The sequence below is a fragment of the Aethalodelphis obliquidens genome, unplaced genomic scaffold (assembly GCF_003676395.1).
Source record: "Aethalodelphis obliquidens isolate GAN/ISIS:26980383/991018 unplaced genomic scaffold, ASM367639v1 scaffold30, whole genome shotgun sequence".
Lineage (NCBI taxonomy): Eukaryota > Metazoa > Chordata > Mammalia > Artiodactyla > Delphinidae > Aethalodelphis > Aethalodelphis obliquidens.
Window position 1 is genome coordinate 1,290,160 of NW_020837974.1, and position 18,464 is coordinate 1,308,623.

Genomic DNA, 18,464 nt, shown 5'->3' on the forward strand with positions numbered 1-18,464 from the left:
GTGCACCAGCCACGCCCGGCACCCCTCCTCCACGTAAAGATGCAGCTCAGGTTTCGTGGGGCACACGGACCACACAGCGCTGAGACCACCCCTTAGAGCCACACAGGAGTCCCCACCCAGTGGTACCCTACTGGAAACGATGGCTGGAAACGGCACGAGCCCTGGCAGAGATGGGCGGCGCCTCCTGAGCCACACGGGAAGACCCCTTCCTGAGATGCTGGCGAAGGGAGAACAGCAGGGGAGGCCCTCAGAGACCGAGGCTGTCCCCAAGGCCAGGAATGGAGCCGCCCTGGCAGCCGGGGAAAGGAGGCTCCCCTCCCCCCACTGTGGGCCTGGAACCATGGGCCAGTCTCTTCTGGATGCAGCCCCCAAGGGTGCAGGGAGGAGACCTCGCTCCTAGCAGGCTGCAGCACGAGCTGAGGGCTGGCACCTGCCCTCCTCCTGCCCCCATGTCTCCCGGCTGCGGCCGAGGAGGCCCACACAGGCTGCACAATTAGACAAAATCAGGTCCCCTGCAGACAGCCAGGCTTAACGAGAGCACGGCTTCTCAAACCTCCCATCTTGCGCATCTCCCGGGTCCTGTGAAACCTCCTTTCAGATTCAGCAGGTCTGGGGTGGGGCCTGAGAGTCTGCCTTTCTAACAGGCGACGTTGCTGGTGTGCGGGCCACACTGGGGAGCTCAGTGGCCTAGCCTGGGCCAGCACAGCCCAGGAAGCAAAGGTGGCTCCCACGAGACCATGTCCGGGTCCCAGCTCTGCTCCGGGCAACCCGAGGCCAGCGCTTTCGTCCACCTGAGCCTCCTCCCTGATCAGCGGGGTGGGTCATCAGCACATTGCACAGGCCGGCCGGGATGACTGATGCCCTCCTGGACCAAGCAGCCAGCCGCCGGCCTGTGAGCCACGAGGCTCACGTGGTGACAGCAGCCCTCTCATCCACACCGGCAAACAGACCTCCACGTTTGGACTCCAGGGCGCAGCCCCTCCCGCAGGCATGCCCGGCGCAGCAGCTGGAGAAGCTCGTGCAGCCCTGCTCTGCACCCCAGCCGGCGCCCCTCGCAGCCTACACACCTGCCAGGGCACCGCGTCCCGGGCGAGCCACAGGGCCAGCCACACCAGCAGCGACTCCGAGGCATGTTCTCGGACCCTCTGCCCCGTGCTCTCGGCCGCTGCTTCCGTGAACTGAGGCCCGACTGCCCGGGCAGAGACCTGCCCCAACTGCTGCTCCACCCCAAGCACCATTGCTGCCCCCGCAGTCTGCCCAGGCCCCTCCTTCTCAGGTGAGACTGGTGAAGACTGGGGGCTCACAGGGTCCCCTCTTCTCCCTCAGGAGCCCACGGCCCCCACCCGCCGAGTTCAGCGGTCTACTGCGCACCCGGGCCTCTGGCTGGGCCATCACCCCAGCACGGACCTCATCATTAGTTGATGACAAAAAATTCAATAAGTGAGAAATTAAAGTTACAAATCCAACTGGAACTGGTCACACATCCGTGGAAAATTTGTTTCCAACAGGAAGGTTTATCGAGTGTCATAATTTTATTGAAATCCTGTATCTTCCCATTGACTTTTATGGTTTCGAGCTGGTTACACAGTTATTATTACCAGAGCATCGATGCCACGCAGGGGCCGGGGAGGAGCTTCCTTTCATAAACAAGCTGTAATTGTCACCTTTATTGACCAATAAATCTCCAAAATGCTGCCTCCCACTACGGTTCTCTTCTATTACGTCTCCAGGCTAGCAAAGAGGAAGATATAAAATTGAAAGTTTGCTGTTTGTACCTTCTAAGGAAATCGTTTTGCCATTTAGTCATGAAGCAGCAAAACTGGGCTGGTTTGATCTGATAACGACTTTTTAATGACAGATTCCACTTGTGGTGAAGGGCCCTTCGTTTCCACTTGAACAAGCGAGGGGACTAATCCCTGAACAAACAGGCACCCAGCCTGAGCTGAGGAGCTGCGCAGACGCCTCCAGGTACAGACAGGACGGGGCTCCCCTGGGTGCTTCTCCCTGGGGACACCACAGCCCCGTCTGTCCCGGCACACTTGCTTGTCACGTGATCAGCGCAACCCCAAGAGCGTGGTCACAGCATCGCGCAGGGAGAAATGGACTGAGGACGCGGGGGAGGGGGCAGTGATGGAAGCTGCCCTCGAACCCCAGGCCCAGCCTGCAGTGCCCAGCGGGGTGCGGGAGAGCGGAGGCCGCGACTGGCAGCAAAGGCAGCGGCCGTGACCCTGCTCCGACCCTGCCAGCCCCAGCTTCAGAGCTCCAGTCTGTGACTGACAGGCTGGCCCTGACAGCCCCACACTCCCTGACAGACGAAGCGTTTGGGGTGATACGTACCGACCCTCCTGTACACAGGCCTCAAGGACCAGATGGAGAAAGCACGGGGGGATGACCAGGCCTGGCTGGGCAGCAGAGGGTCTGCACACATCCTGCGGATGGCGCTCCTGGCGTCTACCCGGAGCTCGCGCCAATGCCCAACTCGGGGACAAGGCCGGGGCTGCTCCGCGTAGGCAGCTCAAGAGCCCAGCCTTGCAATGCCCCTGGGCTGGCTCGGGAGGGTGCCAAGAGGACGCCGGGACACACAGCTCCAGACCCTCGCTACCCGTCACCGTCTTCCTGCCCCTCCTCCATGACCGGCTCAGAGTTCTGCAGGCTTGCGAGTGGGGACCAGGGCAGTACCAAGGCGATGTGGTCTCTGCAAGTTCTGGAATATTCCCAATAAGAACCCAGAATCTGAGGATGGCAGAGATGAAACCAACGCTTTCTTCTTTAATGTACATGAAGGGAGTGGAGAGCCTCAGTGGTGCTGAGAAGCGGTGGAGAAAGTAAGTCATATAGAGCTTGGAAGCCTCTCAGATCAAGTCCAGGCCACTGTTTCCTGGAAAGAAAACGGGGGCAGAGGTGCAAAGTCACTTGTCCAAGCCCCACAGGGAGGATGGGCACAGGCCAGCCAATAACCAGGCGGCAGCCAAACTCTACAGCCCCGGGCCCAGCCCGGCAGCCCGAGCGTGCACTCAGCAGGCGTCTGCAGGAGGGGGCGGGAGGTCCTGGTGGGCACTGAGAGTCCTGCCCGGGGAAAGGCTGGGCTAGGGAATGGGCGGGGGCAGAAGCGGGGCGTGCAGGTGGACGCAAGCTGGGGGATACAGAGGGGATGGGTACGGAGTCTGAGCAAGGACCCCTCCCTCTAACCTGTCAGCGGATGCTGCCAATTCCGTCCACAGGAACGCATTTCCGCCCCCCTCCCCCGCCAGCAGCTTGTTACCTGGGTGGGGCTGGTTAGGAACGCAGGTTCCGGGGGCCCACCCGGCCCTTCGGCTCCCTGGGGACGGATTCCCGAAGTGCCAAGATGCTGAGCCTGCCCTCACCTCACGCCTCTGCTTTGCTGACCCCTCAGTCTGGAGATTTCTCCCCCGGGACACGTCTGGCCCTCTCGTCCTTCAGGCCCGTCCCTGCCGGCCACGCGGCCTAGCGCACCTCACCACGCACAGCTCTGCTCACCGCCATCACCGTCCGTCTTTCCTTCTACAACTCAAGCCCCAGGTCTCCCAGGCCTGGCCAGCTCTAGGCTGAAGGGGAAACCAGTGACGGGTGGTGGGGGGGGGGAGGGGGGAATCCTCTCCTGAAAGGCTACGGCTTATTAGCAGGGAGGCAAGACCCTCTGCCCATGTGGTTTCATTCAGATCAGCCCCCTCTGCAGGCAGAGGAAAGGGTCCTACGACTCCGGAATCCGACAGCTCTGGGTGGACAGGCAAAGCCGTGGACACAGAGAACAATGTTCTGGGGGCACGAGGAGGATGCGAAAATCCAGGCAGGCGGGAGAATGAGTCGGAGAGGCAAGAACACGCAGAGGCGGAGCTCTAAGAACGCACGTGCACGCACGTGCACACGCACGTGTGAGATAAACCTTCACAGGCCAAGTCCCCCAACTTCCTGCTCACCTGAAGGGAGCAGGCAGAGAGCGTTTCTCAATGCTTCTGTCTCTAATGGCCCCTAAGGCCACCAGCAGAAGAGCCCCGCTGGCGTGCGGGGCCTCCCGGGAGTGCTGGGAGCAACAAGCTGCCCAGAACCCTGCTACCCTGGAAAGCTCCCGTCTGCCTCCCCTCCTTCATCCTCCTCTCACTGCCCTGGGCAAGAGCGGGCTCAGCGGGCAGGGGGCGTGGGGGTAGGGCAAGGGGGGCAGGGGTGAGATGCAGGCCTCAGGACGGCCCAAGGACCAGGCCCGCAGCTCCTGGGCGCTGGAGAGGGTGCGCAGACAGTGAGGGGGCCACGGCAGACCCCGGGGGCCCCGGGGGGGGGGCCGCAGACGCAGAGGCCCCGGACGCTTTAGGAAGCGTCTGGGCTTCCCGGTGGGCACCTCTGGGGAAGGGCGCTCCACCCGGCATGGCCTCGTGGGAGGGAGCAGCGGTGGTGATGACCACCGTGAACCCCAGCTGGTCCTCCACGTGCGGCTGAGCTTCGCCGCGCAGCCCCCAACATGCTGACGGGCACCCAGGGGTGGAGAAACACGCACGCGCCCCACGCAGAGGCTGAAGAAGCACGTGCGGGCGGAAGCACACACCGCTGCGACACAGGACGGGCCTGCCCCCGCCGGGTGTGTGCGAGGTGCTGGCTGATGCAGGCCCATCAGAGCTGTAGGCCCAGGCCTTGGGGTGGGAGCGGGCAGGGCCTTGGGGTGGGAGCGGGCAGGGGAGAGAAGGGCTGTGGGCCCTGAGGACGAGGATGCTGACCACAGCCCCCAGGGCCTGCGGTGAGGAGGGCCACGGCCCAGGGCAGGCACGGGGCCCAAGGAGGACGCCCAGGCGACAGCTCAGACCCTGAAGGAAGCTGGCACCCCAAGGGAGCGCCAGTGAGGGAGGAGGAGGGGGCATGAGTCGAGGGCCCAGGAAGGCGCGAGCACCCCGGCCGGCTGGTCCCCAACCCTGGTTCACGAAGACCAGCTGTGTGACCTCAGGCCTGTGAAATGAAAAGCACAAGGAACCTCTCGGGGTGGCTGAAGTCCCAGCAGAGCACTGGGCACGCGGGGCTTTGGCACGTCTGGCGCCCACTAGGGCTGCAAAGGCAGCGGCAGCGGTGCGGTCACTGCTGCTCCCACCCCCACTTCATCTAGTTCTTCTCTGGCGCCCAGGGCAGACAGCGCGCAGGACACGGCGAGGCCGGCCCCTCCCGAGGCCCACTGCGCCCCGGCTTCGGAAGCCCCCCACCCGGCGAGGCAGGCATTGCCCGGGGATTCTCGAGCCCACTCCTCGGGGGCGGAAACCGCATCGGAGACGAGGTCCTGCCGATCCCAGTGTGCGAGCCCAGAGGCCGGGGCTGTGGCGCCCACAGCGTCAGGGGCCCCACTTCCGGGCCCTCCTGGTGGTAGGGGGGGCATACCTGTGTGTTTTCACCGTCACAAGCCCACCTCCCGGCCAGAGCTGCTGCCCAGTTCACCCTCCTGGCCGACCGCTCAGCCCTCCGCCCACCTGCAGGGCTCCACGGGGGCCCTTCCAACCCAGCCCTTCTGCCACCACGAGCCCTCAACGAGTCTAGCATCCCTACCCAACCCCACTCATCCCACAACACCGTCGTGTTTTAATAAGCAAATGAAATTCATGACCCTGAACAGCTACAGAGTCCCGTTCCAATGGCCTCTCCACTCACACGGAATCACCAAAAGAAACACAGTGGATGGAGGCAGAAACGTGGAACTGCTGCGCGGGACGCTGCGCGGGAGGCTGCGCGGGAGGGTGGAAGCTGGCCTCCGCGAGCTGCGTTGCTGGGCCCAATCCTGGCCGCTTGCTTCCCAAACGAGTGGGCAGTGCAGAGGTGGATGGGCCTCCACCTCCTGGGGTCCCCCGAGAGCCATGATGAGCACCGAGGGGTCCCAGTGTCAGGTGTGTCTGGGTTGGACAAACCCAGGCTCAAATCCTGACTCCACCACAAACCAGCTGTGCAACCCCGGGCAGGCGACTTAACCTCTCTGAACTTGCCCTTCTCACGCAAAATGGGGGCATGACCACCCGAGGGAGGGGCTGAAAGATGAACAAAGATTACTTGATAAACACGAAACAGTGCCTGCGGAGAGAAGGGCTAGGGACGGCCTCGTACAGCCGTGAGGACCACAGGAGGAGGGGGGACGGGCCCACGGCTGGTACCTCCACCTCCCAATGCCCGCCTCTCTCCTCCCTCCCCCCTCATCCCGCCCCAGGCTCACTGGCCCAAACACGTCAGCTTTTCCTTCCGCCAAGTGATGGTCTCAGTACCCTTGAGCCCAGGCAGGTGTGGCAGCTCGCTCACAGGCACAGCACTGTACAGGCCACAAGCCGTCACGTGTGTCATCCCGTGTGCTTTTCAAAACTGCATCAGGCAGGGCTCCCAGCCTGGGGTCGCCAGGAGCCGGTGCCGGCGACCAGCTCTGGGACGAGACAGCCAGTGCGGCTGTGGTTTCCTCACGCCTGCCCCTCTGAGCGGCTGGAAGGCGAAACCACAAGAGCTGAAGCCCACGGGCAAGGCCAGCAGCCACTGGTCTGAGACCCCAGCACACCCTGGTGCTCCTACCACACGGCAACCCGTGGGGACCAGGCCCCAGGACCTGGGGGCCTCCCCCCTAGCCTCCCACTCCTGTTAACACGACCAGACTGCTCACAGCACGGGGCTGGCACAGCGGAGCAAAGGGATCCGAGGGCATCGAGCCCACAGGGGACGCTCCCCACCAACCCAGGGCAGCTCTGTGCTCGGGAGCGGGTGCCCCTCCCGCCCACACTGCCTGGGCACCAGCCGACGGGGCTCCCGTGGGAAGGAGGCCACCCCCAGGGGCTGCGGAGGCGAAGGAACCGACGCGACTTCAACTCCATCTAAAGACAACAAGAGGCAGGAGAGGCGGCCACCCTCTGAGGCTACAGACACCAGCAAACGGGGCGCTCAAACCACCTGACACGTTCTGGAAAACCCACAGCACTCGAGAAGGATGAAATTCACTTTCTCGCTCTGTGTTCACTGACGTGGAAGCAATTCCGGAAGAAAAGAAGGGACCCCGCGAAGGAGGGGAGCTGCAAGGGCAGCTCGGAAGAGAAGAACCACAGCCTGGCTGGGCAGCCTCCTGGAGGCCGGACGACCAAGAGCCCAGTGGGCTGCACCCCGCCCATTCCCCTCCCCAGGGACGGCTGATGGTGCTGGCCGGGAAGACGATGTCCACCCACGGCCCCGCCCCGCCCTGCGGCTACCCCTCCACTCTCACGCCTCTGGTCGCAGCCCCTAATCCTGCCGCCCTCTCCAGGACACCTCTGCTCATGGCGCAGCCCCCTGCAAGGAGGCCTGAAGGGCCTCCACTGCCGCCTCTTGACCCTGGCTGGTTCTGGGGACCCGGGCCCCACCTCTGCAGCCCCACAGGTCAAGTCAAGGACACGATGCCCGGGGACACTGGCATTTCTGCCCCAACACTGGACCAGGACATGGCCTGTAATTTCCCCGACAGGTGCTCTGAACGTCAGGTTATCAGGAGAGAAGAGGTTGAAGAAAGGAGAAAGGACGTGGGAAAAGGCGCCACGTCCAGAAGACCGTGAGCTGCACGCAGCCCGCACACTGGCAGGGCCGAGGGCTGGCACTCGAGATGCTTCTCCTCCGTCTGCCTCCACCTGCACCCTTCCCACCCCGATGCCGCGGGATGAGCCGGACCCAAAGCCCCTGCACTACAGACACGAGCCCCTGCCCGAGACCCTGAGCGGGGCAGGGACCTGGGCTGCCAGGACTCCCTGGGCCACCTCCGCCTGGGCCTTCGCCTCCCTGCGCTGGGAGACGTGAACTCCAGCCGATGGCTGCAGGTTCGCAGGGTCAGAGGCCCTGCTTCCTCGGGTGCTGCCCAGCGCCGACAGGACAGCGGCCAGAGGCGACGTGCCACACCAGAGCATATCATATCATATTCAAACTTCAGAAAGTCAAGGACAGAGAAATCCAAAAGATGCCAGAAACCATGCAAGGGAAAATTATAAGTGTTGAAAGAAAAAACCCACCATCCTAGAATTCTGTATCTAGTGAAATTACCCTTCAAGAGTAAAAAATAAAGATTTTCTCAGACCAAAAAAAAAAAAAACAAAGAGAGAGGGGGGTTTGTTGCTGGTGCACCTGCCCTAAAAAATATTAAAAGGCGTTCTTGAGAGAGAAGCAAAATGACAGAGGCCAGAAAGTCAGATCTACATAAAGAAAGGAAGAGATTCAGAGAAGGAATAATTGAAGGTAAAACAGAATCTTCTACTTTTCTTAGTCATAACTGATCTAATGGATAACCGCTCAAAGCAACAGCAGCAATGATGCATTGGGTGCCTGCAGCACCTGCGTGCGTGCAACGAAGGACAGCGCTACTATACAGGACACGAGGGAGGACTTGGGAAGACGGTCATAAGGTGACTGCACTAAACTGTGAAATGGTACAGTGTGATTTCAAAGTGCACTTACTTTGAAATGTGTATTTCAAACTCCAGGGCAGTCATTAAAAAGAATTATTTAGGAAGTATAATTCATGAGCTAAGAGAGAAGAACTGAAATCATATAAAATGCTCAGTTAACACCAAACAAGGCAGATCAAGAGGGGAAGATAAAAAAGAAACAATGAAGAAGTGTCCAAATAGAAAAGAGCAACAGACCCCAGAGATACTGAACAAGAGACACCAGCTATGACATCACGTGTGAATGATCTAAACACGCCAATTAAAAGATACTGTCACAACGGTTTAAGAAACAACATCGCATTATGTTGTCTATAAAATACCCACATTAAATATAAAAACACAGATAGACTTAAAAGTTAAGGGATAAAAATATGCCATGCTAACCTCAATCAAAAGAAAGAAGGCGGCAGTCCTTAGTAATCTCAGGCACAGCAGACTTCAGGACAAAGAAAGCTATCAGGGATAAAGAGGGGCATTACACAAGGACAAAGGGGTCAATACTCCCAGGAAGACATAATGCTTAACACACATGTGCCTAACAACAGGGGGTCAAATTACATGAGGCAAAACTGACAGAACTGCAAGGAGAAAGAGGTGTATCCACCTGGCATAGCTGGAGACCTCCACACCCCTCTATCAGTAACTGACAGATCCAGCAGTCAGGAAATCAGGGAGGACACAGCTGAACCAAACAGCACCATCAATCAACTAACTGGGTCTGACACTGATAAAATACTTCATCCAACAACAGCAAGATACACATTGTTCTCAAGTCACACGAACATTCACCAAGATAGACCACATTCTAGGACACAAAACACATCTCAACACATTTCAAAGAACACAGATCAAGCAAGGTAAGCTCTCGGAGCATATTGGAATTAAACTAGAAACCGGTAACAGAAAGATGGCTAGACAGTCCCGAAACAGGTGGAGATTAAACAACACTTCTAAATAACACACAAATCAAAGAAGAAGTCTTAAGAGATATTTAACAATATTTTTAACAGAATGAAAATGAAAACACAACTTATCAAGATTTGTGGGATGTAGGAAAAGCAGCACTTAGAGGGAAATTTATAGCCTTAAATTCATATTTAGAAAAGAAAATCTAAAATCAATCATCTAAGCTTCCATCTTAGGAAACTTAAAAGAAGAGCAATATAAACCTTAAGCAAGCAGAAGAAAATCATAATAAAAATAAGAACAAAAACATCAATGAAACTGGAAACAGGAAATCAATTGAGAAAACAAACAAAACCAAACACATGTTCTTTGAAAAGGTAGCAAAAATGATAAACCTCTAAGCAGGCTGACCAAGAAAAAAAGAGAGAAGACACAAATTCCTAGTATCAGAAATGAGAGGGGGGTTATCACTATTAGTCCCATGGATGTAAAAAAGAATACAGCAGCATTATCAACAGTGCTATACCCAGAAATTTTAAAACTTAGATGAAGTGGACCGATACCTTGAAAGACGCAAACTATCAAAATTCACAAGAGGAGAAATAGAAAATCTGAGTAGGCCTGTGTCTATGAAAGAAATCAAATTAATACTTAATAACCTTCCTAAAAAGAAAGCACCAGACCCATATGGTTTCCCTGGTGAATTCTACCAAATGTTTAAGCAAGAAATTGCTTAAACTCTTCCAGAAAACGGAAGCAGTCATACATACATTTCTGCGTATGATACTGTAATGGCGGACACGTGACGCCATGCATTTGTCAAAACCCGAAGAACTCTACAATACAAAGAGTAAACCTTAATGTAACTGATGGACTTTAATTAATGATAATGTATCGATACTGGTTCATTAACTGTGACCTTTATACCACACTAATGCAGGATGTTAATATTAGGCAAAACTGTGGGGTGGGGGAAATAAGATGGGAGCTCTATACCATCTTCTTGGTTTTTCCATAAACTCTTCCAAAAGCAAAGTTTACTAATTAAAAAATATTCTATAACATGGACATCAATATAACCCTCTGCGCCCGCCCTCCCCCCCCAAAAAACAAGCAACAAGCAAAAAAACAATAAAAGGAACTGGAGTCGAGGGAGAACAAATCAGCTGCTCAAGTCAGATGACAGCACATTTCTGAAAAGAGTCTATGGAAGTCAAAGGACAGTGGAAGGAACCCTCAAAGGGTGCAGGTGGAAGGCTGCCCACCTAGAACTCTACACTCAGCAAAAAAAAATCCTCCAAAAATAAGTTTAGTAAATACATTTTCAAGCCAAGAAAAACTAAGACAATTCCTCAGCACACATCACACCAAGGGAAGTACTAGAGGGTATCAGTACAGACAGAAGAAAAATGATCTCATGGACGTTTATGCAGGTGGTAACAAATACGTATAAAAGCAAAGTCACAATGGAAACTGATAAATATTTTGAACTAAATAAGAAAAATACAGTATATCAACACTAAATTATGCATCTAAATTTACAGCCTTAAATGCATACATGAGAAGAGAAGGTTAAAACCAATCATCTGCATATACAACTCAAAAAGTCAGAACAAGAAAAACAAATTAAACCAAAGAAAGGTAATAATAAGTATAAAAATAGAAATTAATGAAATAGAATACATATAGAATCAATAAACCAAAACTTGGCTCATTCAAGTGATTAATTGAACCCTTGATGAGACAGATCAAGAGAGAGATTAAATAACCAAATAATGAGACTGAAAAAGACATAACCACAGACCATTAAAAATATTTTAAAATCTAACAAGATATACTAAACTTCACATGAATTTAAAACTTTAGATAAAATGATAAAATAGGGCTTCGCTGGTGGCGCAGTGGTTGAGAGTCCGCCTGCTGATGCAGGGGACACGGGTTCGTGCCCTGTTACGGGAAGATCCCACGTGCCGTGAAGTGGCTGGGCCCGTGAGCCATGGCTGCTGAGCCTGCGTGTCCGGAGCCTGTGCTCCGCAAAGGGAGAGGCCACAACAGTGAGAGGCCCGCGTATAGCAAAAAAAAAAAAAAATTAAAAAAAATAAAATAGACAATCTTTTAAAAAACAAAGCTTAGGGCTTCCCTGGTGGCACAGTGGTTAAGAATCTGCCTGCCAATGCAGGGGACATGGGTTCGATCCCTGGCCTGGGAAGATCCCACATGCCGTGGAACAACGAAGCCCGTGCACCACAACTACTGAGCCTGCACTCTAGAGCCCGTGAGCCACAACTACTGAGCCCACGTGCCACAACTACTGAAGCCCGTGCACCTGGAGCCCGTGCTCTGCAACAAGAGAAGCCACAACAACGAGAAGCCTGCGCACCGCAACGAAGAGTAGCCCCTGCTCGCCGCAACTAGAGAAAGCCCATGCACAGCAACAAAGACCCAACACAGGCAAAAATAAAAAATAAATAAATTTATTAAAAAACCCACAAAGCTTATCATAACTGAATCAAGAAGAAAAAGAAAATCTGAATAGTTTTAAAGTCTTTAAAAGAAAAGAAAGCCCCAATATAGAATCTTCCCAACACAAAAACTCCAGGTCTAGATGCCTTTATCGGTGAATTCTACCAAACTTTTAAGGAAGAAATACCACCAATCTTACACAAATTATTACAAAGAAGGGAAAAGAGAATTTCCTAACTCATTTTATAAAGTCAGAACAACCATGACACCAAAACCTGACAAGGACTTTATAAGAAATAAAAATTGTCAAGATCTCTCATAAACACAGATGCAAAAATCCCTGAACTGCTTATCAGCAAACCAAAGAAAGCATTACCTACAAGGGATGATCCAGACAAGTCTGTTTATTCCTGGAATGCAGTTTGCTTTAACATTTGGAAATCAATTAATTAAATTCTCCAAATTAACAGAATAAAAAAGAAAATCATGATCATCTCAATATATGCAGTAAAAGCAGTTCATTAAAATTCAACAGCTCTTCATGATTAAAACAATAAAACGAAAAAACCCTCACAGCCAATGAGGAACGGAAGGGACACTCTTTGATCTGATAGATTCCCGCACGACAGTCATCATCTGTGACAGTGGAGGACTGAAAAGGAAGCAAAGCTATTGACACTTCTGTTTAAAACAGTACTGGGGAATCTAAGTCGTAGAATAAGGCAAGAAAAGACATAATGGTATGAAGATCAGAAAGAACTGAAAAACTATTATTAGTAGCTGACACAACTGTGAACACAGAAAATCCATTAAAACTTGCAAATAAATTATTAAAATAAGTAAACTTAGTAATGTTGCTGGATCAAAGTCAAAATTCAAAGTTCAATTACGTTTGTACATGCCAGCAAAAAGAGTTAGAAAAAGAAATCCTGGCAAAGATGCCATTTATAATATCATCATTTAAAAAAAAAACCCTATGAGATAAGATGTCTACCTAGAAAACTTTAAAAACGTTACTGAGAGAAATTAATGACCTAAAAACGTGGAAGCAAATAAAGACGTTCATAGATCTGAAAACTTAACGTTACAGAGATGCTATTTGATCACCGCACTCCCAGTAAAGTCTCGGCAGGTTTACTGGCGGAAACTGACACTTGACAGGAAAATGCAGAGGGTGGTGATCAGCCCCGGCCGTCGGATGACAAGGGCGGGGGCGGCCTCCCTATCAGAGAGCGAGGCTCAGTAACTACGGCAGTGTGGTTCCAGCGAAGGGAGAGAGAAGCCCAACACTGAGTGCAGAGACGGCCCGACGCACAGAGGCACACCTAGTCTCATGCAAGCAGCGCTCAGGAGCAGCAGGAAAGGGCCATCTTTTCAATAAATGGTGTCGAGTCAACGGAACGTCCATATGGGGAGAAAACGAAGCTTGCCAAACACAATAAACCTTTGTGCTGTGAAGTTAAGTGTGAAGTAGCAAAACTTTAAAGAAAACGTTATTATAAGATACATCAGTGTCTTGGGGCAAGCAAAGCTTTCTTCAACAGTGAATACACAAAAACTAATAACCATAAAGGAACTTTCACGTGGACAGAGTAGGTCTCATTAAAATCAAGAACTCAGAGTGAAAAGCTGGGAGAAAATATTTGCAGAACAAACACTGGACAAAAGGCTAGGACCCAGAATATACAAAGAATTCTTACAAATCAGGGAGGAAAAGGCAGAAGGAAAGAAGGGGCAGTGAACTTGAAAGGGGCTTCACCGAAGCAGATCTCCAAATGGCCGATGAACATGTGAAGAGGTGTCCAACCTCATCCATACCCTGGGAGGTCGCTGACCCTCCCCGGAACGGCAGGACTTTAAAGGAACAACCATGCAAAGCGTGAGCAAGGCTTTGAAGCAACAGGAATGCCCGTGCCCTGCCAGCAAGCGTGTAACCGTCACAGCCACCTTGGCGAACTGACACAAACTGCACAGGTGAACACACAATGGACCCTCCCAGGGGTGCAGAGACAGAGCTCATGCGTGTGCACGTGACCCAAAGACGAATGAAAGAACTGTGCCCAGCAGCACTATTCCGAGCGACAGAAACGAGCACAGAAGATCACACGCTGCACGATTCCACGTACAGAAAGTTCAAAGCCCAGTGAAACCATCTTCCGCAGGAACATTACACACTGATAAAAAGTTGACAAAAGTAAGTGTTAAAAAAAAGATATTCTGTAGTTTCAGAAGCACGGCTATAGCTGTACAGTCACACTTACAGTAAACAGCTTCTCGGAAAAAACATTCTGCCTGAAGACCAGCTCCCTCTCCCACCCCTGCCGAGAGCAGGAAGGACTCACGGGGAGGCCGAAGGAGTCACACACCGGGCGGGCAGCGTGGCAGCGGAGCGCGGCCACGGGTGACCCGGACTTCCAGCAGATCCCAGGGAGCCACGTCAGTAGTGAAGAGGACCAGGAGGGGAAGACAGCGGGGTGGTCCCAGGGAGACCTGAACGTCACACAGGTGGCCTGGAACACAAGGGAGCCGCCTGGAGAGAAGAGATTAGCGCGGGAGTTGTGATTATAATGCAGAGAGAGGGGACGGAGCAGGGACAGACCGAAACCTCCATGGAGGAGAAGCAGGGCTGACCCCCAGGCCACACTGAGCTGGGGGAGAAGGCTGTCGTTTCTCACCCAAAGTGCCCAGTTCCTCCTCCCGAGAAAACTGAGCTCCTGAGGCCTGAGGTCTTCCAGACAGTGTTTGCCCTAGAATTCTCCTGGGGGCGCAACAGGAGCCAGTGACCCCAATCCTGACCCTCCAGGCCAGCGAGGCCAGGAGAGAGGGTCCAGAAACAGCAGGGCAGAGGGAGGCAGCCCGTCAGCGCGGCCCTACCTGGCCCCTGCACAGCAGAGGCTACGCCCCGAGGCCAGTGCACAAGAGGCAGCCGGGAGATGTGGTCCAAACCCAGGGTGGAGGAAAAGGGGCTCTTGCGACAAAAGGCTTCAAAGTAGTCAAAGCTCAGGAACTCCCGTACATCGGGTATAAAAAGGCCAGTTCAGCGGATGATGAGTGAGTTAGAGGGTAATTTTAACAGAATGCAATTCTATTAACTTCCTGGAGAAACCTGAATAAAGTGTCCCCGAACACGTGTCTTGCTTGGCTTCTTCCTAAGGAGCGAAGGCTCATTTGCAGCCGCTTCTCGTGCCAATGAGACCCCGACGAACAGGCTTCTCCAGGACAGTCTTGGGCGACGGTTCTGGAGGAGCCAGAGCTTCCACAAAAGGCAGCGTAACCCCTTTAAAAGTGGTGAAAACTATTAACCTGTGCTCGATGAAAATGCTCCCAGAACAAATCGGACATCGCCCTGGTCACAGCAAACTGAGGACATGAGAAGTTCTTCCCTAGAGAGCTGGTTCGCTGTAATAAGCCCTGATTGTCACGTCCTCACCGCTCTGCTCACGGGTCAGCAGGAACAAGCAGGCCCTGCACCGTGTAAACGGCCACGACCTGGGCTCTCAGTGGCTGCTCCCCGAGCCCGCCTGCTCAACACGGGATGATAGCGCGTGTCGTCCCCCCACCCCCTGCTCCTCTCCATGTGTCACTCCCTGTGTCTGTCAGCCTCCTGCAATGGTCTTATCGTTTACGGAGCTCTGGTCTGCCCAGGCCATCAGATGCAGAGCAGGTCCATGGAGGAGGGCTGGCCAACCTGAAAGGCAGCTCCTGTGCCCAGGGTTCCGCTTGCGTCCACCCCGGAGGCACCTACCAAGTCAAGTCCTGCCCTGCCGGCCCCCGCACAGGGAAGGGCCGAGGTCCTGTCTCACTGCCCCGCACTCCACGCACCGGGCACAGCCACCTGAGGTCTGAGTCACTGTCAGGGCCTCCCCCCACCCCCCAACTGCCTACACCAGCCCGCGGAGGGTGGAGGAGATGAGCTGCAGCTCATCTGTGTTTCTCTGTATTTCTCACCAGCAGCCGTGTTCCTGCGACTTCAACCTCCTGCTAAAAAGCTCTACAGCACCTATTGTAGGCAGGAGTGGGAACCAATCGAGATTTCCCTGAGCAATTTTACTGAGATTTCACACAGCTCTACTACAAATTCCATCTCATTTACGTTCACTGTATGACGTGTCCCCAGCGTCGCCGTGACCCAGCACTGAGCTTCCTACAGCAGGTCCTCACCCGGACGTGCCGACAGCCTGGGCGCCGCCTTCGGGAGCCAGCGCTCCAGGGCAACACTCGGGGGAGGAAGGGGCCAGGGCGCCAGCACCATCCCCCTGTCGGGTGCTCACCAGGGAGGGGGCCGTGACCCCCCAGTCCACGCAGTACGTCACACCACACAGAGGTCGGGCCCACACACGAGGGCACGACTGCTGGCACGGCACGGCCGTGCGTTAAGCATGATTTGCGGGCCAGGACAGAGCGGAAGAGCAGGAGACGGAGGGCCAGGCTGCTGCGTGGCCACGCCAGCCCGACTGCAGGCAGGGGCGGCCCACCCCGCTGCACGCCTCAGCCGCCCTGCCTGCAGCACAGGAGCCGAGTCAGACGGGCCTGGCGCGGCCGCTCACACCTCACAAAGCCTCGGAGCCTCATGGCTTTCTTCACCGGGGGTGGGGACACGGGCAGCTGGGGGCTCAAGCGAGCTCACCGCCGCGTGTGGGGCTGTGATCGTACCAGGCGCTTCCCACACTGGCTCACCCGGCCCGTCCTTCTCTGGGGGACACTCAGCCCCCGGCACAGCCTGGGACGCAACCGGCACTCAGTAAACTCCTGTTCAAGGGAGAACTGAGTGGATGAAACGTTGCGTCTTCAGAACAACCACAGAGGCAGGGGCTGGCCCCGCTCTCAGAAGAGGACCCAGGCTCGCTGAGCTGAAGAACTTCCCCTGGTCACCAGACACCAGGGACGGAGTGAAGCTCTGAGCCCAGGGCTGCGGGAAGGCAGAGCCCAAGCGCCGCATCATCACACTGACCGGCAGGGGGTGGGGGAGGGGTGGAGGCGGGGGGGCACGCAGACTGAAACACCTCATCGCGTGAATCGAAGCCCCGCACAGCCCTGGGCTCCAGCACCTGCTGCTCGTGGGCAGCCATCCCGTCTCCGCCGCTCACCAAACTCCGAGTCCCAGGGGCACCGGCAAGGCCCAAACAGCTCTCGCTAAATTAAAAGCAAGAGCTTCCTCAACGTGAAGGTCAAGCGCCAGACCAGGGTTGCTGCCCCAGCCCCACGGGCAGCTGCCCAGAGCTCACGGACCAGCTCCCCCTGCCAGGTCGTCCTCAGAGCGCGGCTCTGCTGACAGGCCCGGAATTCCAGACCAGGGCTCAGAGCACAAGCACGAACCCACGGGGCAGCGTCCTCAACAAGGCCTCGCGTCCCAGGTGGAAACTCGAGCCAGCGTCACTCTGGATTCAAGTCCAGGGTGGTGGAGGCCCAGCCAGCGTCAGGCGAGTCTGTGAGATGCCAGTCGAGTGAAGAGACTGTCCCGTTCTCCAAGAACTCAGCCTGGGGGGCGACACGGTGGAGACGGGGGGGGGGGGGGGGCCTCGGCAGGGGTGGGACGTGAACAGGGCTGAGGAGGAGAGCGCCCAGGGCTGCACGCGGTGGCGGGGGGGCACGGACAGGGCGGTGTCTCCTCTGTAGAGGACATCCGACAGGGTAACTCATTCCCCGGCACGTGTGCACAGGTCCGATACCCCAGTGCGTCCGGGCCCCTAAGGGCAAGAGCAGTGTCGCAGGTCCGCACCTCCACACAGGTCATCCAAGTGCTCCCGCGCGTCTGGGTCTCCGCATACCTGCTGATGCCACCGCAAGACACAGAGCACCAAAGAGCTCACGCCCCAGCCCAGCCTTTTCACTCACTCATTCAACAAAGGCCATCAGCTACCGACCTTGCCCCAGGCCCCGTGCCAGCCTCCCGGCCACTGCATCCATCCGCCAGGGCACCAGGCGGGAGCCTCCCCGTTGAGGTCAGATCACCCAACCGCAGGCCTCAGCTCGGCTGCCTGTGCGGGCCGTAAGGGCTCAAGCCTCTCTGAGCCTCATTTTCTCAACCATAAAGGAGACGAAGTCTTGTATCCCAGGTTATTTGGGGGACGAAATAAGATCATTTATGGAAACCCCACAACATCCGTGTTTAATTTCAGCTGCTGACTGCTGTTATTAGTCCCACCTCCTTGGAATGCCGCCCCCCATACCAGAAACCAAAACAAACAGCTGGCTCTTCGGACTCAACCACCCCCTCAGATTAACTACGGCTGCCCGGAGGGTGCCCTCCCCTCCTCCGGGGACGCTGGTGGCAGGAAGGCCGAGCTCTCCTTGGAGGCCCGCTTCCTCTCTTCCAGGGCTGCTCTCTGCCGCTCGGACTGGGTCATTTCTATTGCTGCATCTCCAAGCTGGCTGATTCCTTCCTCTGTTCCCTCCATTCTCCCACTGACTCATCCGTGACATTTTCATTCCAGTTACTGTGTTTCCGATTCTTACGTAAAGCGTCCCATGTCCCAGCGCTCTGGCTGGGCAGGGGCAGCTGGCTTTGCTGTCTGCATCTTTGGCAGTCCTGGCTGCCGACCTCTCCAGCTCCGCGTCTGGGACGAGAGGAAACAGCAAAGGCCGAGAACTCATCACGCGTTGCTCCTTGGGTCCCGAGGTCCCCAGCCTCCACCCTTCTGAGTCTTCTATGTTTGTTTTATAAACAATATC

General features: G+C 55.1%; 1 protein-coding gene across 11 annotated transcripts in view; it reads right to left on the reverse strand.

Moving 5' to 3' along the window:
• The window catches only part of MAD1L1 (mitotic arrest deficient 1 like 1), a 315,176-nt gene that overhangs the window by 130,249 nt on the left and 166,463 nt on the right, over positions 1-18,464 (reverse strand). The gene's annotated exons all lie outside the window — the stretch shown is intronic.